This window comes from Balaenoptera ricei, chromosome 15 (assembly GCF_028023285.1).
Source record: "Balaenoptera ricei isolate mBalRic1 chromosome 15, mBalRic1.hap2, whole genome shotgun sequence".
NCBI classification, from domain to species: domain Eukaryota; kingdom Metazoa; phylum Chordata; class Mammalia; order Artiodactyla; family Balaenopteridae; genus Balaenoptera; species Balaenoptera ricei.
The window spans coordinates 31198292-31220762 of record NC_082653.1 but is presented as its reverse complement, the minus strand read 5'-3'; the positions used below and the strand labels follow the sequence as shown (position 1 = coordinate 31220762).

The 22471-nt window shown below is 42.0% G+C and overlaps 1 protein-coding gene across 1 annotated transcript in view; it reads left to right on the top strand.

Moving 5' to 3' along the window:
* The first annotated feature begins 6474 nt into the window (after positions 1-6474).
* Positions 6475-22471, top strand: part of RNF24 (ring finger protein 24) — a 140278-nt gene continuing 124281 nt past the window's right edge. Inside the window, exon 1 of the mRNA XM_059897273.1 lies at positions 6475-6640. The gene's annotated coding sequence lies outside the window, so the exon portion shown is untranslated. The remainder of the gene's footprint in view (positions 6641-22471) is intronic.

The window sequence follows — 22471 nt, the reverse complement described above, 5'->3', positions numbered from 1 at the left end:
AATTTCAGTTATTGTATTCTTTAGCTCTATATGGTTCATCTTTATATTTTCAAACTATTTGCTTAAAAATTCTCTCTCTCAAAGGGAACCCTCCTACACTGTTGGTGGGAATGTAAGTTGGTGCAGCCACTGTTGAAAACAGTATGGAGGTTCCTTAGAAAACTAAAAATAGAATTACCATATGATCCAGCAATCCCACTCCTGGGCATATATCCAGACAAAACTATAACTCAAAAAGATACATGAACCCCTATGTTCACCACAGCACTATTCACAATAGCCAAGACATGGAAACAACCTAAATGTCCATCAACAGATGAATAGATAAAGAAGATGTGGTACATATATACAATGGAATACTACTCAGCCATAAAAAAAGAATGAAATAATGCCATTTGCAGCAACATGGATGAAACAAGATATTATCATACAAAGTGAAGGAAGTCAGAAAGACAAAGACAAATACCATATGATATCACTTATATGTGGAATCTAAAATATGACACAGGGACTTCCCTGGTGGTGCAGTGGTTAAGAAACCACCTGCCAATGCAGGGAACACGGGTTTGAGCCCTGGTCCAGAAAGATGCCACATGCTGTGGAGCAACTAAGCCCATGGGCCACAACTACGGAGCCTGTGCTCTAGAGCCTGCAAGCCACAACTACTGAAGCCCGCATGCCTAGAGCCCACGCTCCACAACAAGAGAAGCCACTGCAATGAGAAGCCCACGCACTGCAACGAAGAGTAGCCCTCACTCACTGCAACTGGAGAAAGCCCACACGCAACAACAAAGACCCAACGCAGCCAAAAATAAATAAATAACTAAATTTATTTTTTAAATAATAATAAAAAAATAAAATAGGACACAAATGTACCTATCTATGAAACAGAAACAAAATCAGGGACATAGAGAATAGACTGGTGGTTGCCAAGGAGGAAGGGGTTTGGAGAGAGTAGGAGTGGGAGTTTGGGATTAGCAGATGCAAACTGGTATACATAGAATGGATAAACAAGAAGGTCCTACTGTGTAGCACAGGGAACTATATTCAATATCCTGTGATAAACCATAATGGAAAAGAATATGAAGAAGAATATATATATATATATATATATATATATATATATATATATATATATATAACTGAGTCTCTTTGCTGTATAGCAGTAATTAACACAACACTGTAATTCAAATATACTTCAATAAAAAATAAACTAAAAAAAATTCTCTCACTCTGTTCATCCACTCTTCTCCCGAGTTCTTTGAACATCTTTACAATCATTACCTTGAGCTCTTTATCCAGTAGATTGCTTATCTCCACGTCACTTAGTTCTTCTTCTGGGATTTTATCTTGTTCCTTCATTTGGAATTTAGTTCTGCCTCATAATTTTGCCTAATTTGCTATTCTTATCTCCATGTATTTGGAAACATTTCCCAACCTTAGAGAAGTGGCCTTTTGCAGGAGACGTCCTATGCATCCCAACAGCACACTCCTCTAGTCAGCAGAGCTATATGCTCTAGTGTTGTCTCTCTGTGGGCTGTGTGTGGGCCCTTCTGTTGTGGTAGGCTAACTACTATGGGTAGTCTGGTAGGTGTGGCTGGTGCATGGTCTGGTTGGTTGCCAGGCCCTACGTTGTGCAGAGGCTGCTGCCTGCTGGTGGGTGGGGCTGGGTCACAAGGCGACTGTCCATGCAGCCCCAAGGGTTCCCAGGGCTAGTGCTGATCCACCAGCGAGTGAAACTGGGTCCCAGGGAGGGCGGCTGTGGGCCTGAGGGTCCTGGATCTAATGTTGGCCTGCTGGTCGGCAGTGCCCAATCCTGACACAGCTGGTTGTGGGGTCTGGGGTGTCCCACAGTTGGTGTTGGCCCACTGGTCAGTGTGGCTGAGGGTTCCAAGGTGTCTTGGAGCTGGTGTCAGCCTGTTCGTTGGTGTGCCTGGGGCCCTGGGGGGTCCTGGTGGTGATGTCAGCCTGCTGATGGGCAGAGTCAAGTCCCCAGGTCTCTGGCTACAGGGCTGTGGGTGTCCCAGAGTTGACCTACTGGTGGGCAGGGCTGGGTCCCAATGGCTAGCAGTGGAGCCCCAGAAGTCTGTGGCTAGTGCTGGTGAACTGGTGGGCAGGGCCAGATCCTGGGCCTTCTGGGGCAGCTGTGGGCTCAGACAGTCTTAAGGCAGCAGGCCTGCTGGTGGGTGGGGCTGTGACCCTGCCTGCCTAGCTGCTTAGCCTGAGGTTTCCCAGTACATGTGCAAACAGGCTGGTGGGTAAGGCTGTGCCCATGTGCTAATAAGCTAGACAGAGGACTCCAAAATGGCACTTGCCAGCACCAGCATCCTCATGGTAGAACAAGCTCCCCAAAATGGCTGCCTCTAGAGTCTGTGTCCCCAGGGTGAGTTTCAGTTGTCTCCTGCCTCTCCAGGAGGCTCTCCAAGATCAGCAGGTGGGTTGACCTAGTATCCTTTCAAATTACTGCCTCTGCCCTGGGTCCCTGACCATGTGAGATTTTGTGTGTGCTCTTTAAGAGTAGAGAATCTGTTTCCCAAAGCCCTCTGGCCTTCCAAGCCAAACATTCTGGGGGCTAGTCTTCGTGGTGCAGGACCCCTGGGCTGGGACTCCTGATGTGGGGTTCAGACCCCTTGCTCCTTGGGGAGAACCTCTGCAATCATAATTATTCTCCCATTTGTGGGTTACCCACCCAGGGGTATGTGTCTTGACTATGCCACATCTCCATCCCTCCTACCTGTCTTGTTGTGGTTTCTTCTTCATGACTTCAGTTGTATAAGATCTTTTCGCTAGCCTTCCAGTTTTTCTCATCAGTGGTTGCTCTGTAAATAGTTGTAATTTTGGTGCACCTGTAGAAGGAGGTAAGCTCAGGGTCTTCTTACTGTGCCTCCTTGTCCACTCCCAATTTTTGCACATTTATATTTTTAGAAGCTCTGAGTTCTGTTTGGGTATTTGGGCCTGCATGTGCCAGAAAGGTAACACAGATTGTTGGTGGCTGAAGAAATAATCCCTGGCTCCCACCTCCAAGAGTGGACACACAGCCTGACCCAAACTACCATGCACATAGGAACCTACACTTCCTCCCCTATTCACACTGTGTCACAATCATGCACACATATCCTGCACTGACAAGCAATTCCATCCCTCTATGGGCAGGATCACACCCCACTTGGAGGTTCACATGGTCTGTGAGGAGATGAGGATCATTGGGAGAGACCTAGCAGGAGGAGTCCCAGCAGGAGACTCTTTGAAATTCTCGGACAGAGGGGTTGAGGGAACAGAAGAGCACACCTCAGGCTCTCACAGAAATGGTGGGACTCCCATTCAGAGCTCTAGATAATTAAGCAGCCAAGTAATTTGTCAATATGAAGGATGTTTTTCTGGGATAATGCCCACCACTCAACAGATGGATAGGCCCCACCAGGTGGGAAGGACAGGCAGAGGGGTCAGGCTGTGGGCAACCTTGGATTTCTAGCTTCTATGTGAAAGACTGATTTTTGCCTTTATCAGTCAGGCAGTCATTTAACAAACTTGTATTTAACACCAGATCCAAGATGACTAAAATCAGCCCCTGATTCCACTATAGCTACCATCCATAAAGCTGTTGTTCCAAAATTAGGCACAAACATTTAACTTAAAATTAGATGTCATTTCTTTTCCAGAAGGTAGAGGAGTCTTGAAGGACTTCTGACCGTGTGGGTAGGGGCAGAGTTTTCTGAGAAATGGACTGGGGACAAGGAAAATGTTTTAAAGGAAATATAATGTAGGAAGAAGATGTGAGAGGACTAGGGAGAGGAGAGATAGAAAGAGGGATATCCTCTGAAGCTCCACCCCTGTGCCCACTGCCCTCTCATGTGGAACAAGGGAACATGTTAGCTGAGAAAGCCACTACTTCAAGTTCTGGATGCCTGATGTTTGGGGGTACCCACCTAAACTGCCCAGACCCCCCTTAGTGCACCCATACCCCACCATATGCATTTTGTCTAGAGTAGTACGGGGGTGGTTGGGAGGTGTGAGGGGGAAACATCAATAGAAACTTCTGCGCCACTAGGCAGATAGGATCGCATATCAGTCAGTGAATCTCCAGCTGAAGACACCAGGAGACCAAAAACTGATTTCTTCCCCAAAGGGAACAAGGAACAATTCACTGCTAGAGACAGAAGGGCAGGATCCTGCCTTATGAATTGTGGAAACTGAGTCCAGGTTCCACGTGTCCAGTCCCAAGGGGAGACTTTCTCCCAGACCCCAAACGGCAGTTAGGCTAGCTGATGCCTCAACAGAATTTTAATATGATGGGTCTCCCTGAAAATAGCAACTGAACATGGCCCCTTCTCTTTACATCCTTAAACTTTCTCTTTCTGTATCTCTCCCTCCTGATTTTCATAAGGACAAAGGACAAGAAGCTGGAGCCACTCCACCCTTTACTCTACAGCCTGTTTGGATTAGCAAATTCCTAGCTAACATGGGCAGGGGAAGGAAGGAGGGAAGGCAGGAGAAATGAAAGGGGGTTCAGCTTTTTTGTCCCATGTAGAGCCTCCCTGATCCACCAGGAAACATCACCACCTCCAATAACCACTGCATACCCATTGTGTGCCAGTCACCTGCTAGGTCTCCAGAAGACACTGTTCCTGTTGTGGAAGGGCTCACATTCTGGTTGGGGAAGAAAATATGCAAATGAGTAGGAACCCTAAGTGTGGCTGGTGCTGAGAGAGAAATAGGTACAGGGCACAGGTGGGGATTCCAAAAGAAAGTCTGTCAACAAGGTGGGGGCAGGAAGGAAGACTTCATTAAAAAGTGACTTTTGAGTGTTGCTAGATAAATGTTGCTTCCCTAATCAAGGCAACAGCAGGAACACAGGCACTGAAGGTGAAACACCCTGGTGCTGCTCTGGAAATGGCTGGAAAATAAGGGCTGAAGAGCCACTGGGGCAGGAAAAGAGAAAAAGACAATAACGTGGGCAGATCTGCATATTATGAGAATTGACTTTCATGAGAAGGGATTGAGACTTCAGCAGTAGACCTGGAGAGAGATGAGGAGGCCTGATTTAGACAGAGCAAGAGGTATCAGCAAACGAGTTCAGAAGGCCCTCCTGGTACCTGCTCCAACTGAGCTAGGAAGGAAGGGAGAGAAGGGAAAAGAAACCCAAAGTTCTTGGAGTCAGCGGTGGGGGGATAGATGTTGACAGGAACCCTTTCTTTCGCCACACTCTACCCAGCACATGCCTCCACCCATCTTTTGCCTTGGGGGACAGTGACCATTGGGTTACTTCTCGAGATGTTCTCGGATGTTTGTCTTTACCTCTCCCCTTACCTTGGACATTTATGGTTTGCCAAAGCAGAAGGAACTTGCCTGCAGGCACTTTCCACAATGACCTTTGCTTCCCAAAGTTAAGCACCTGAGCTGTTTATGGTTTATGTTGAGGGGGGCTGGAGGATAGGAGAAGGAAGGAGAACCCCAAAGGGGGACATAGGACTGAGAGAAAGTGGGCAATCATTTCTGTAATTTCCCTGAGCTGCAGTGCCCACACACTCAGCTGAGGAGCCTCAGAGGAGATGACTGTGAGGTCTGTTGCAGACTCCCAGTAGCACCAAAGATTTCTATGGCCCAGGAGTGGCAGGGCCAAGGGTTTGGAAACAGGAGGATGTCTCTGCAAAATACACAGCCTGCCAAAGACAAGGGGTCTCCCCTGATCTTGGAGCTGCATTAGCTAGACCCTAGGCCTTGGTATTACAGGAAGGGCTAAACCCCCCAAAACAAAGGTCAATTTCTTGCCTGCTCTGTGGAATGGGAGCTGGGGGCTGAAGAGACTAGGTCAACGCAAATAAACAAAGTAATGCACTCTTTCTTGCACACACTCCTCTCCACTATCTGGGCAGATTCTGGGTCTCAGAGGTCTGAGAGGACCTGCTGCACATGACACAGATGGAGGAAGGGGGCGGTGTGTATCTTACCCATCAGACTAATGGCCACTCCTGTGTCCCCAGGATGCTGGCGGGCTGGATGCTAGGAAGGAGGTGGCTTTCCAAGCTTTCACTTAAAAAATTGCTTATAGGGATTTCCCTGGTGGTCCAGTGGCTAAGACTCCCGTGCTCCCAATGCGGGGCAGGGAAGCCTGGTTTCGATCCCTGGTCAGGGAACTAGATCCCACGTGCCACAACTAAGAATTCGCATGCCTCAGCTAAAGACCCCCACATGCCGCAACTGAAAGATCCCGCATGCTGCAACTAAGACCCGGTGCAGCCAAATAAATAAATAAATATTTAAAAAAAATGTTTATAGGACATGCAAAAATACTAAACACAAGAGGGAGAAGGCCACCGCTCTAGCCTGAGACATCCCCAGCTGGTGGGGCGGTGTCGGACCACGGAGAGCCGCGCCTGCGCACTACAGACTCCGAAGCCAGGGCGACCTCAGGGAGGTGGGCGGGACTGCCCGGGCATCCGGGTCCCTCACCCCGCCCCCGCTGCATGAATGAGAGGCCCGGCGCCCGCCCCTCCCCCTCCGGGCCCGCCCCTCGCCGGGGCGCCGCGGGCAGTCTGCCGCTGCCACCTCAGCCCCGCTCGCTGCCGACTGACGCCCGCCGCTCACCGCCCGGAGCTGACGGTCCCACCACGGTCGCCGCCGCCGCTGCCGGCACTACAGAGTAAGTGAGCAAGAGAGGCCCGTCGCCCCGGATTTGGGGCTTAACGGACGGGGCAGGTTCGGGCTTGGGGTGCTGAGGACACCGTGGGGCCCGCGCCAGCCTCCCCCACTCACACTCTCGGCGCCTCGGCCGGGAGCTGGGAGGGATGGGACAGCGGCCAGGCCGGGAGGGGTGCGCAGGAGGGTCCGCCCCGAGCCAGAGGGTGAGTCCCGCACAAAGGGAGGCGCGGGGCTGTCACCGGGAGGTCACAGAAGGAATGTTCGCGGAGCCCCGAGCGCTCCGCTAACCTGTGCCGGGCGTCGGGCCCCCGGGCGTGGGAGGCTGCTGGGATGAGCAGGGAGGCAAGGACGAGGATGGCGAGGACGTCTGCCTCCCTGTTGGCGATGGGAATGCGCCTTGGGGGGCGCGGCGTGGCAGTGTTTTCCTGGTCCCCGTCTGCTCCTCCCTTTTCTTTGTGGCGTCTGTCCTGTGCCCGTTTGTCACTGTGTGTAAGCTATGGTCGGGGGTGAGACCTATCGCCTCGGTTTACTCGTTAATGAAAGTCAGGAGCTGGCCTCATATCTGTGAGTGGGGGGCGTGTGTGCTTCCACAGGCCGGAGAATTAAGGAGCCTCTTTTGTTTCCGGAGACCTGATGGTGTGTGTGTCCCCTCTGAAATGAGAGAATCGGAGGTCATTTAAAGGGGTATGAGGAAAAGGGATATATTACTTCATCAGATCTTCACCCAGTTCTGCCTCTGACATTCTTTCAAACAGCGTTTCTTTGTTTCTTTCTGTAAAACCAGTGGGTTTTGTTAATTGAAAATATATGTCTATATCCTCAATATATCTGTATATCCAGAAAACTTGGTTTTGGGGGTTTAGTTAATGGTCATATACTCTTATGTATGTACATGAGAATACTCTAGTACATATAGAACACTGCTTTTTAGTTAATTGGTAATATGTCTGTATATTGATATACACATATACAGAAATACTCCGGTATCTCTAGGACACTGTTTTCTCAGCTCCTCAGTACAGGCAGATTTTGTTTCCTCCTGCCTCCCTGTGTAATAAGAAGGTGGTCCAGCAGGTTCTCTCCACCTCCTTGCTTTTTTTCCCCTTAATGCTTTGGCAAAGGGCTTTATAGCATATTACCCTGGCATGCGCCCTTGCTTTGATCTGAATTTTCCCTGTGTTCTGTTGTCTGGTTGTGCAGCCCAGCTCAATGGCTCCGCTTACAGGACTGCTGGAAAACAGATCACCTTTTATCGTCGTCATCCCCAGAGAGAGGAGGAAGCTCTGCAGGTTCCCACAGACTTTGGCTCTGTGGGACTGACTGCCTGACTTTGTTGTCTTGGTGAAGTTGTGAGGAGTCACAGTTGATGTGGACCAATTAAAAAGAAGCAACTGTAATAGCACCAGCTATTCCTTGCTGTTTCACTTGGACCTTTTTCTCTTTTAAACCAGATTTTATAAGTTTTAGAAGACGGTTGCATTTTCTGTTTCTTTTTTACACTTACAATTTTGCAGACTGACAGGAAATTAGCTAAACTCTGTTACTATAAGAAACATACTTCCAAAATATATTTTTCTTATGATCTTTTGATTCAAAATAGCAACGGTAAAAAAAATTAAGAGGAGCTTATTAGAGGATATGAATAGTTGAATTGATTCAGTTTTAAGGTTCTCTTTAAGATTATTTTTTAATCACATATATTTTAATTCCTGGTAGTTTTCAGTGCAAAATGAAAGCTAAACTAAGCAGTCTTCCATAGCATCTGTTTATGTATATTCCGTCTGTTAAAAACATTTGCTTTTAATTTGAAGGGGAAATTTTCCATTTGGTTGGAACGGGATCCATTATTCTTGGTAAAAATCTTACCTTATGTTAACATGATCAAATTCTTTTTTTGTAAAAGTTTAAATCAATAAAAGTTGATTTTTCAATTTGGAGAAGTTTTGGTTTTATGATGTAAGATTTAAGTAAAATTTTAATGTAAATGAATTTAACTCAAAATAAGCTAACTTAAAAATGAGGGCTTCATTAGCTACATTAAGTAGTGTCACTAATATTGAAGCAACCCCAATAATTTATGAACTGCCAGCATAAGTTTTTGGTTTTGTTTTTTTTTTTTTTTTTTAAGAAATCCCCTTAAAACAAATCATAAGGGGAAGTCGTAGATAAACAGAGTAGTGTAACCGGAATTATCACTGAAATAGGCTTGCATAGTGCCACAGTATTGTGGAACTTTAATTTTTCAAGAGTGACTTAGCTATTGTTTGTATCAACAAAGGAAACTAAAAACATCTTGGCCTTGTTATTCAGCATTCTGTTAATCAAAATTTTTACCAACCCATAGTTTAGCATTTTTGTAGTATGATGATTGAAGAAAAATTCCAAAGTAATATCTATATTGTCAAAATAGGTTACATTATTTTAAATGCTGTTTTAGTAATAAATATAATCTTTATATTCATTAGAAATATTAATATTGTTATGTTAGTGATGGTAATAGTATATATGATGACACTTTGTTACCTAAACTGGGATACATTATCCTCCCAGCATTTTCTATCAGTAATTGTTTTCCGGGAATTCCCTTGATGGTCCAATGGTTAGGACTCCGCACTTGCACTGCAGGGGGCACAGTTTCGATCCCTGGTTGGAGAACTAAGATCCTGCATGCAGCGCGGCCAAAAAATAATAATAATAATAATGTTTTCTGTTTCAAATGGCAGTTTATTCTAAAATCAGTAATAAAGTAATGTCATTATAATGTATTAGCAGTTTAAACTGTATGAAATTGCCATTTTTTAGATAGGGAAGTAGTCAAAAATCAGTGGTTTCATATGGTTCAATCACTTTGAACTCTTAGCAGTTCTTTCTGGTATTTACCTTTATTTCATTTTTAATGTTTAAACTGCTATTCCTTGATTTTCCACCTTTGGATATTACCTATGGAGTTTTATTTTGGAAGCTGAGGACTTAGTTGTCCCACACAACCATCCTTCCATCCCCCACTCATACCTATACTTTACAGTTTCCAGTCAAGTCAGTATTCAGTATTTATATGACTGTGACAATGTACCTATAATTCACAGATGAGCCATGTAGGATACGTATTACGTTTTCTTTCTTGTACAACTCTTGTTTCTCCTGAGTTAAACAACTGCCACTTTTGTTTGTTTGTTTTTCATTTGCCTAGTTTTCTTTTTACCAGTCACAAAGTTATCCTCAAATTCTATGACAGAACCTATCATCTTTCAATATTTTCAGGTAATCTGTTTCATTTCTTTTTCCTAGCTGTTATATAGGACTTGCCTTTTTATCACCTTGTGAATTCTCTTTGCTTTCCTCCTATGTTGGATCCTTGATTTCCTGGATCCTGTGTCTTCCTTATTCTTTAGTAGCTTCCTGAGAAAGGGCATCTACAAACTCTGAAATTCATTCCTGAATTCATAAGTTGCATATGTGAAAATGTCCTCATTTTACCATCACACTTGAATGGTGGTTTCGCTGGATATTGAATTGTAGATCGAAAATTATTGTCCCTCTTTTGAAGGCTTCTAGTGTTACTATTGAGAAGTGCAGTGCCATTCTAATCCCCATTTCCCTTTTTCCTCCCACTCTGGAAGACTTTAGGATCTTCTGTTTATCCCTGGTGTTCTGACATTTCATGGTGTTCCTCGAGACATCTTTTCTTTTGCTCGTAAGGGCAGATAGTATTTTCCCCAAATACCTATATATATGTACACATAGACATACACACCATCTCACCCAATATGCTATTCTTTATGGTGTTGACATGCCTCCATCAAGAGGTGTGGTCTTTGTTTCCTCTCCTTGAACCTGTGCAGGCATAAATGCTCCCCAGGATGTTTTGGGTCTTGAGCCAACATCATGGTTTAGGAGTACAGTTGGATGATCAAAAGCAACCACCTTGAGGGGGTGTTTTAATTTTTGTTTTTTACTTTTAAATGGAATCATCAGTTTACTTTTAACTGGAAATATCAGTTAACACCAGAGAAAGTTTCTTCCAGCATTGAAATGTAATCACCTCTGGAATCTACACAACCATCAGTTGCATTTTTAAAAAATCTACTTTAGGAAGTGACAGAACCATTTATGACCAAAAAGAAACAATCTATAAGCTTCATGATTAAATATGTCATGACTAAAGACAAATACATTATTGGCAAGAATTTCTGTGATAAGAAGATGGAGGCAAATGGAGTTACATAGACCATGGCTTGTTTGGACATTGTCAGTGACGTAGTGTTTATCTCATGGATACACATTTTTAAATATTTTTTTACCCGTGAATTTTTTTCTATTTACAGCTGCTTTATTCCTCATCTAGCTTTCCCATAGGTGCACATAAGTGGTTGAATATTACTAGAGAACTTCAGATTCATGACCAAAAATCTGTAGTAGACTCTCATCACTGCCCCAAAAAACTACCAGATTCTTAATAAGATCTTTTGCCTATAATTATTTAATGTCTCCCCAGTCTTTAAACTCATGAGCAGCCGACCCCTCCCCATTCCGGTAAGCAGGCTGCATACTTCACTGAGGGTTTAGAAGTTATCAGACAGATACCCCTCATCCTCCCTTCACCAAATCTATAAATCCACCTTGCTTAGGATCCCTGTTTTCTTGCTGTCAGAGGCTAACTTGCCTCCCCACCATATTCCGCCTCATAGCTAGTCAAGAACTTGACTTCTGCATTTGTGCCCTCTCTCACATCCTCAACAACTTTCCAGGGCACCACCCATGTCAGCATACATACATGCTCTGATATTGCCCATCTTTAAAAACAGAACAAAAAATTACAACAAAACAACTTTCCCCTGACCTTATATCCATCCCCTTCTGTTTACCTTCATGGTTAAATGTTTCAAAAGAGTAGTCTACATTTCCTCCCTATCTCTTCTGTACTATGTATCACTGTCTGAAATTCTGTTGTTGACTGAATATTTTTGTCTCTTGCCTACGGCCCCCACTGGAAAGTCGGCTCCAGGAAGGCAGGGAACTCATCTATCCTGTTTACCACTATGTTCCTAGGACAACAATTGACACAAGTACCTACTCAATTTATGGGCAAAAAAGGCATAACTGACATTTTTAACCTGGTAGAATAGCTCTTTTTAAAAATTTCCAACAAGAAAATCAATTTTCATTTATTTTTTAAATTATTCTCTACTTTTTGCTACACTTGAAAATTGAAAAATTATGAAGACTGTATTAATGATTGAATTTTACCTGTGTTACTTTACATTTCATTCTTTCACAAGTATAATTTAACATTGGCAGTCTTGCACCTGGATTTTGTAGTCAGACTGATTGGAGTTGAATTCTAGCTCTTTCACTTTTTGCCATGTGACCTTGGGCAGGTTTCCTAACCTCTCTGTTTCCTCATCTGCCAGGTGGAAATAAGAATAGTACCCACCTCATATGTTGGTTGTGTGTGCCAAATTAGATAACATGTAAAATGCTAAACTCGGTACTTGGCATGGCAGTTAATGCAATGAAAAATAATTATAGTTATTGTTTGTATACCCTTCTCTGGTTTCTAATATTTGATCTGACTTGGTCACTGTAATATTTTTGTTTGAAGTACTTATATCTCCTAGAGTATATTGGCTATGAATGTGACTCTCCTGTTTTTAGTTTTGTGGGCTTTTTCTGATTCCTTGTCTCTCTGTTCCCCAGATTACCCCACATGATAGATGATCTGCAGTTGACAGATGAGCACCCTATAGCACTTCCCAGCAGTTTGGTCATTTGAGAAATCATTTTGGTCACTTGATAAAATATTTTTATTTCAAGCCAAGTTCTGTTCTTTGTTTATTTGGCTTGCCCAGAGGTAAGGCTCCTTCTGCATGTTAATTCATGTTATTCCTCATTAAGTTTTCTTATTTCTGGAAATGGAACTTTTAAAACACCCAGTATGTCATCAAAAGATTTTTTTAAAGTGGCCATAAGATACTGTTCTTTTCACTTACTAGCTAGCTGGGAAGATAAATATATGTAGCAATACAAAATCCACTCCAAGGGCCACATTGAGGGATAAAGACAGGCTCTGTAGAAGTTCAAAGTAGGGAGAGTTGTGTCCAGCCAGCCTTAAGGGATACTTAAAAGTTTTCTGCGTGTTAAATTATCTATACCCCTTATTATCTGTCTCGATTTTTAATTTTAGAAATTGTTTCTTAAAGTAATTGACTTAGCAGTTACTCTGCCCCTTTCTTTTCTTATCTGGGTAGGCAGTGGAGACTCCTCCAATTATCTGAGCATTTCAGACATCAGAGTGTAGTGTTGGGTAAATTTAGGATTCAAAAAGAATGCCAGATGGTTTGAAAAGAATTGTGAGCACTCCAACTAGTGCAGTCCGTTGAAAGCCAGCTGGCTGAGCCTTGTCTGCTGTGGAGGTGGGAATCAGACACTTTCTTCCATGCCAGCTGGCCTAGGAACAACTGACCAGTGGCCTTACTTTTGGTTGGCCATGCCTGGGAAAGCCAGCCTGGGCCCTGCACCCGACGTAAGGACAGTATGACACCAGACAGTTGCTCTGCACCTCCATGGTGCTTGAGTTGGAACAAGCCTGAATGGCAAGGAAAGGAAGCTACTTTTTAGATAGCATTACAAGTGAACCTCATGTTAAGTTGTGATTTTGCTCTGAAAAAGTGTAATGCAACTTGAATTTTTATGGATTCAATGCTGTTAGGTGTATTAGGGTTGCTTACTACTATAGTAACTATAGTGAATGTTTTTATATTATAAGTAACTTCCAGTTTACCTGCTTTCAGTTGTTCTTGTTTTCATTTATTGACTCTTCTTGAAGTGAGGTTTCCCTCTTCTTTTCATTTTCTTCTTCTAAAGTTTTAGTCATTTGGATTAATACAAATTTTCATCTTGTCATAAAGCTTGGTCCTATAAACCACAGGCTTCTGTAGAACGTTAATTATGTGTGTTGTCTTAAAATCTGTGTCTCATTTTGTCTGTTACTTATGTTTTCCTAAGTAGACGGGTGTTTGTATCAGTTACAGTTCTTTAGCAAACTTAATGTCATAACGTTTAACTGAGAACAAAAGAAGTACAAATATGGCACTGCAAGTATAATATGAGCATTCAGTTCATTTGATGACAGTGTTAATAACTTCACCAACAGTCTATCAGTATGCTTTATGTTATCTTAAAATATTTTTTTATTTGGAGATTGAATGGTGCTGCAATACCTGTCTGTTAACTTCATCTAGGCAAACCAAAAAATTATAAATTACCTGTGTCTCTTTATTGTTCTCTCCCAATTCTGAGCATGAAAAATTTTGCTCAGTGGTATAAACTTGAAATATCCAAATAGGCTCTTCATCTTGGACTAAAAGAAAGAGTTTGGCAAATAATGAAACACTGAAGTATGAGCTAATATAGTTTATGGAAAATTGGTGGGAAGGTAAATCAAAGGTGTTGGCTTTCATTCTTTTCCTTTAGTGCGAAAGAAATTGGAAAACTTCTTCAGAGATATGTTGGAAATCTCATGCCTTGCTATAATTAAATAAAAATTTTTACTTAAACTTATTGATTGTCCCTGTAACAGTCCAGAGGAAATTTTGTGGTAGTGAGAAAGATTTTTTTTGTATCATAGAACAGTGTATCAATAGCCAGGGAGAATATTGTACCCAGAAAATCATCTTTCACATTAGCTAACCTATAGTAAAATCCTTTTATGTCAGTATCTTTAAATGCACTGCTTATTTACTCCTTACAGCAACCCTCAAAGGGTTATTTATGGATGATAAAACAAATGGTCAAAGAAGTAACCTGTTCAGGTTCACAAGGTCAGGAGCCAGGTTTAGAACCCAGGCCTTCATTCTCCAACCCACCAAGTGTCTCAGTTGATACTGTCAACTTTCACAAGCTCTTTACTATTCAGATGCTATCCTGCAATGGCACTTTTGGAAGACTTTTTTTTTTAGGCCGCACTAAGCAGCTTATGGAATCTTAGTTCCCCGACCAGGGCTTGAACCTGGGCCACGGCAGTGAAAGCGCCGAGTCCACTGGACTGCCAGGGAGTTCCCTGGAACACTACTGATAAAGGAAATTGAGACCTTTGCAGAAAATGGCTAGAAAATAAGGAGAGATTTGGGGAGCATATATATTTTTTATTTCTTCTGATATTCTTGAAGTAATTAACCATTGCTGAACTACTGCAGTAAATAAAAGCGAGGTAAATAAAAATGACTTGTTAGAATGGGCAAAGGGGCTGTGTAGTTTTCTAGCATTGCTGTAACAAATTACCACATAATTGATGGCCTGAAACAGTAGAAATTTATTCTCTCACAGTTCTGGAGGCCAGAAGTCTGAAATCAGAGTGTCAGCAGAGCTGCTGCACTCCCTCCAAAAACTAGGAGACAATCCTTCCTTGCTCCTTCCAGCTTTGGGTGGCTCCACACATTCCTTGGCTTTTGGCTGTATAACTCCAATCTCTGCTTCCATGTTCACATGGTCTTCTCTTCTTTCTCTCTCTTATAAAGACACTGTCATTGGGTTTAGGGTCCACCTGGATAATCCAAAGCTCACAGCACTCAGTTCAAAATGCAGCTGTGAATTCTGTTTTCTGTGTTTCAGTTTTCTCTATTTCAGTTCACTACCACCATCTATTTAGAACTCCAGAATTATATAAAAGCATTACACAGTTCTGAGGAGAGGAAACAGACAGTTGCATTCCTAAAAGTTTTTTTTAATGTATCCTGTAAAACTGCTTGTTCTTTGCCATGGGTTTTCAGTAGTATAAGCTACCTCAGGAATAAAACTTTATATTTCATAGCTGTCTGACTGTCTTAATCTGTTCTGGCTGCTATAACAAAATACCATAGCCTGGGTATCTTACAAACAGAAATTTCTCATAGTTCTGGAGGCTGGGAAATCTAAGATCAGGGTGGCAGCAGGTTCAGTGTCTGGGGAGGGCCGACTTGCTGGTGCATAGCCGGTACTTTTCACTGTCTTTTTGCTATGTCCTCCCGTGGTGGAAGGGGTGAGGAAGCTACCTGGGGTCCTTTTTATTGGGGCCACTTGTATAGGGGTACTAATGCCATTCATGGGAGTGACACCCTCATCACTTAATCACTTCTAGAGACCATCACATTGGGGATTTGGTTTCAGTATGTGAATTTGGGGAGGACATGTGTCATATAGTACAGTCGATAGCACTAACCATATAAAAAGGGAAAATTTATGTTTGCCATATAACTCATTCGATTTCTAAATAAGCAACTGCCACGTAAATTTTTTTCATTGATCCATTTATTTTCTACCCAAGATTAATATTACTTAATAGATTTACCTGTACTGTTTTTCAGGCTTCTCTGCTAGTGAGATTCTTCTTTTTAATTTTTTTTTATTATAGGAAATTGTAAATACACTCAAAAGTAGAGAATTAGTACAACATACGCGCATATGCCCATCACTCAGATTCTACTGTTATCAAGATTTTGCCATATTTGTTTCATTTTTCCTTTTTTCTTTTACCTTCTTTGCTGAGGTATTTTAAAGCAAATCTGAGACATTTTTGCACATGTTTCCTGACATACTTCTATATGCATCTTTTAAAAATAAGGGTGTTGTCTTACAGAACCAAAATGCTATTCTCATACAGAACCAAAATGCTATTCTCATACCTAATAAAATTAACACTTACTCCTTGGTATCATCTAATAACTAGACCCTATTCACTTTTGCCCAGTTGTCTCAAGGATATCTTTTTCAGAGATGGCTTGTTCACACCAGGATTCAAAGTCCACAGCTCACATTTGGTCATTTTGTCTCTCATGCCTATTTTGATCTAGGGTAGTTCCTCCTCCCTCCCTCTCTCTCCACTTTTTTTTGTGTGTCATGGACTAGTTACAGGAACCAGGTCAGTTGTCCTGTGGAACTTCTCACATTTGGGATTTGTTCACTTAAATCGCAGTGTCAGTTTGTTGCTCTGTTCCCTGTATTTCCTAGAAATGGAAGTTAGCTCTAGAGGCTTGATTAAAACAGATTTAAGTTTTTTGGCGAGAATGCTTAGGAGATGCTTAATATTGCATCACATCCAGAGGCCTGCTATGTCTGGCTACCCTACTTCTAGTGATGCTAAAAGACCCCATTGATGATCATGTCAGCGTTCTTTGTGGCAAAATGGTGATTTTCTAATTCTGTCCTCTCTTCCACATTTATTAGCAGGAGTTCTGTAAAGAAGACCTTTATCTCATCAACTAAGACTGTTTGGGGTTACTCTGAAATACATTTTGTATGAGAGACTGCCAAGTAATCTTACACTGTTATGCTCTTGATAAAAGATAATGAGTTTGAATCAGAATAAAAGGAATTGTGTTAATCTTTTGTTTTAGTGAGTGTTACAATGAAATTGAATACTGTAGTAAAATGTGAATGATTGTTTTCCTTTTACACTTGAGAATGTACACTCTAATTGCTCTGAAAGTTAAAGGTAGAGGTAAATGAAAGTCTTTTATAAATTAGAATCAAGCAGTGGAGAGGAAAGAGTACTAACTAGATTAGAATTTTAAAATTGGAAGGGAATATAGCCAATTTTTTGTAATAACTATAAATGGAATATAACCTTTAAAAATTATGAATCAGGACTTCCCTGGTGGTCCAGTGATTAAGAATCCACCTTCCAGTTCAGGAGACGTGAGTTCGATCCCTGGTCAGGGAACTAGGATCCCCCATGCCACAGGGCAACTAAGCCCATGCGCTCTGGAGCCCACGTGCCACAGCTAGAGAGCCTGTATGCTGCAGCTACTGAGCCCGCGCACTCTGGAGCTCATACACCACAACTAGAGAGCCCACACGCCACAGTTACTGAGCCCGCGCACTCTGGATCCTATGAGCCAAAACTAGAGAGCCTGCACACCGCAACTACTGAGCCCACGTGCTCTGGAGCCCATGTGCCATAACTAGAGAGAAACCCACGCACCACAGTGCGGGAAAGATCCTGCATGCTGCAATGAAGATCTCGCATGCTGCAACCAAGGCTCAATGCAGGGCTTCCCTGGTGGTGCAGTGGTTGAGAATCTGCCTGCCAATGCAGGGGACACGGGTTCGAGCCCTGGTCTGGGAAGATCCCACACGCCGCGGAGCAACTAGGCCCGTGAGCCACAACTACTGAGCCTGCGCGTCTGGAGCTTGTGCTCTGCAACGAGAGGCCGCGACAGTGAGAGGCCCGCGCACCGCGATGAAGAGTGGCCCCTGCTCACCGCAAATAGAGAAAGCCCTCACACAGAAACGAAGACCCAACACAGCCAAAAATAATAAATTAATTAATTAATTTAAAATAAAAAACTCAATGCAGCCAAATAAATATCTTTTAAAATTAAAAAAATAAAAATTGGGCTTCCCTGGTGGTGCAGTGGTTAAGAATCCGCCTGCCAATGCAGGGGATATGGGTTCGAGCCCTGGCCTGGGAAGATCCCACATGCCCGCAGAGCAACTAAGCCCGTGCTCCACAACTACTGAGCCTCCTCTCTAGAACCCACGAGCCACAACTACTAAAGCCTGTGCACCTAGAGCCTGTGATCTGCAACAAGAGAAGCCACCGCAATGAGAAGCCCGTGCACCGCAACGAAGACCCAATGCAGCCAAAAATTAAATAAATAAAGTAAATAATTTTAAAAAATTTAAAAAAATAAAATAAAATAAAAATTATGAATCACTATATTGTATACCTGTAACTTATACGATATTGTACACCAACTATACTTCAGTTTTTAATTAATTAATTAATTTTTAAAAATTGGGAGATTTCCAGAGTCAGTATGACCCAGCCCCTGAATGTCTAGTCCATTCACTCTTCTTAGACTGGGCTTTTCACATATGTATATCCCTAACATATTGTCAGTATTTTTGTGAAATTGTGGGTAGACTAAAGAAATCAAGGTTATGTATTATAGAATTAATTATTAAATATCTTAAAAGGCAGGGAGAATTCTTCACTGAATATCATTCTTTTACTTTAAATTGTACTTTATGGGAAAAAACCCTTTGATCACCATTTCTCATAATACCTCTTGGTTAACCTCATGTCTTCACATTCTTATTCAGTAAAATTACTGAATCAACTAATGCGAATATAAAGCCCTACTTATTTTTCCTGCTCCATTTTACCTTAAGCCTGTTGTTTTTATTTATCTCCTGAATGTGTGTATTCTGGGGAGAGTAACCTTGATATCAAACGAAAGTTAAACAGGTCAGTGTTCTTAGCTTAGTGACCATCTCTAGAGAGCCTCTAATTGTATTTGAGAAGACCATTAAACGTATGTGCTATTATGATTTCTCCATAGGCAAAATCTTGCTATGATTATGCTGTTAATTTTTAAATAATAATACTGTGGGTCTTTTCTGAAAGATAAAGAATGCCTTTATAAAGGGATGCCTCAAAAGACCATAGATAAGATCAATATACTTTTTAGTCAGTTGAGCTGATTATTCCTTATCAGGACTCTAAAATGGTTTTAGTGCTGAAAATTACGTTTTCCTACCTATTGAATTAAAACAGATGCTTGTGGAACACCAACTCTATGCAAGTCATTATGCTAGGTGCTGAGTAGTAGGGTTCATTTCACTATTCAGATAAAGAAGATAAGAAGTACGTACTTCTTCCACACCCAGTTATGATAAAAACTCTCCAGAAAGTGGGCATAGAGGGAACCTACCTCAGCATAATAAAGGCCATATATGACAAACCCATGGCTAACATCATTCTCAACAGTGAAAAGCTGAAGGCATTCCCTCTAGGATCAGGAACAAGACAAGGATGCCCACTGCCACCACTTTATTTATTTGTTTGTTTGTTTGTTTATTTATTTATTTATTTTTGGCTCTGTTGGGTCTTAGTTGCTGCATGCGGGATCTTTCGTTGCAGCATGTGGGCTTTTCTCTAGTTGTGGTGTGCGGATCCAGAGTGCACCAGCTCAGTAGTTGTGGCACGCGGGCTCTCTAGTTGTGGCGCAGGGGCTCAGTAGTTGCAGCACGTGGACTTAGTTGCCCCGTGGCATGTGGGCAGGGAGTAGTAGTTCCCCGGCCAGGGATCAAACCCGTGTCCCCTGCATTGGAAGGCAGATTATTAACCACTGGACCACCAGGGAAGTCCCCACTGTCACCACTTTTATTCAACATAGTTTTGGAAGTCCTAGCCACAGTCATCAGAGAATAAAAAGAATCCAAATTGGAAAGGAAGGAGTAAAACTGCCACTGTTTGCAGATGACATGATACTATACATAGAAAATCCTATAGGATGCTACCAGAAAACTACTAGAGCTCATCAATGAATTCGGTGAAGTTGCAGGATACAATATTAATACACAGAAATCTCTTGTATTCCTATACACTAACAACAAAAGATCAGAAAGAGAAATTAAGGAAACAATCCCACTTCCCATCACATCAAAGAGGATAAAACACCTAGGAATAAACCTACCTAAGGAGACAAAAGACCTGTACTCTTAAAACTATAAGATGATGATGAAAGAAGCCGAAGATGACACAAACAGATGGAAAGATATACCATGTTCTTTGATTGGAAGAATCAATATTGTCAAAATGACTCTACTACCCAAGGCAATCTACAGATTCACTGCAATTCTTGTCAAATTACCAATGGCATTTTTCACAGAACTAGAACAAAAAATCTTTTAATTTGTATGGAAACACAAAAGACCTTGAACAGCCAAAGCAATCCTGAGAAAGAAAAACGTAGCTGGAGGAATCACACTCCCTGACTTCAGACTATACTACAAAGCTACAGTCATCAAAACACTATGGTACTGATGCAAGGACAGAAATACAGATCAATGGAACAGGATAGAGAGCCCAGAAATAAACCCATGCGCCTATGGTCACTTAATCTACAACAAAGAAGGCAAGAATATACAATGGAGAAAAGACAATCTCTTCAATAAGTGATGCTGGGAAAACTGTACAGCTACATGTAAAAGAATGAAATTAGAACATTCCCTAACACCATACACGAAAATAAACTCAAAATGGATTAAAGACCTATGTGTAAGGCTGGACACTATAAAACTCTTAGAGAAAAACATAGGCAGAACACTCTTTGACATAAATGGCAGCAATGTCTTCTTTGACCCACCTCCTAGAGTAATGAAAGTAAAAACAAAAATAAACAAACGGGACCTAATTAAACTTAAAGCTTTTGCACAGCAAAGGAAACCATAAACAAAATGAAAAGACAGTTCACAGAATGGGAGAAAATATTTGCAAACAAAGTGATCAACAAGGGATTAATCTCCAGAACATACAAACTGCTCATGCAGCTCTATATCAAATAAACAAACAACCCAATCAAAAAATGGGCAGAAGAGCTAAACAGACATTTCTCCAAAGAAGACATACAAAAGCCAAAAAGCACATGAAAAGATGCTCAACACCACTAATTATCAGAGAAATGCAAATCAAGACTACAATGAGGTATCACCTCACACCAGTCAGAATGGCCATCATCAAAAAGTCTACAAACAAATGCTGGAGAGGGTGTGGCGAAAAGACAACCCTCCTCCACTGTTCGTAGCGATATAAATTGGTACAACCACTATGGATAACAGTACAGAGGTTCCTTAAAAAGCTAAAAACAGAACTACCGTATGATCCAGCAATCCCATTCCTGGGCATATATCTGGAGAAAACCATAATTTGAAAAGATACATGCACCCCAGTGTTCATTGCAGCACCAAATACAATAGCCAAGACATGGAAGCAACCTAAATGTCCATCGACAGAGGAATGGATAAAGAAGATGTAGTACATATATTCAATGGAATATTACTCAACCATTAAAAAAAGAATGAAATAATGCCATTTGCAGCAACATGGATGGACCTAGAGATTATCATACTAAGTGAAGTAAGTCAGACATAGAAAGACAAATATCATATGATATCACTTATATGTGGAATCTAATTTTTTTTTAAATGACACAAACTTATTTAAAAACAGAAACAGACTTACCAGTATCGAAAACAAATTTATGGTTACCAAAGGGGAAAAGGTGGGTGGGGTGGGGAGGGATAAATCAGGACTTTGGGATTAATATACATGCACTACTATATATGATAGATAACTAACAAGGACCTACTGTATAGCACAGGGAACTCAATATTCTGTGATAACCTTTATGAGAAAAAAAACTAAAAAAGAATGAATATATGTATAACTGAATCACTTTGCTGTACACCTGAAACTAACACAACATTGTAAATCAACTACACTCCGATAAATTTTTTTTTAACTACAAAAAAAAAAAAAGAAGTACATACTTCTTTTTTTCAAAGAACCCTCTGGGAGTATGTGTTTCAACTGTGTTGACTTCTTGCCCTCATTTAATGCAGCCAGAAGCCCCTGGGCTTGTGCCATACCGTGAAGCCTTTGTCCGGTTCCCCTGGTTTTTTTTGTTTTGTTTTGTTTTTTAAACTTTGGGTTTGTTTATTTATTTATTTATTTATTTATGGCTGTGTTGGGTCTTCGTTTCTGTGCGAGGGCTTTCTCTAGTTGCGGCAAGTGGGGGCCACTCTTCATCACGGTGCGCGGGCCTCTCACTATCGCGGCCTCTCTTGTTGCGGAGCACAGGCTCCAGACGCGCAGGCTCAGCAATTGTGGCTCACGGGCCCAGTCGCTCCGCGACATGTGGGATTCTCCCAGACCAGGGCTCGAACCCGTGTCCCCTGCATTAGCAGGCAGATTCTCAACCACTGCGCCACCAGGGAAGCCCAGGTTCCCCTGTTTTTAAGTGTTGTATGGGCTAGAAAGAGCCCAAGGATTAGTGGGGTTGAAGCTCTG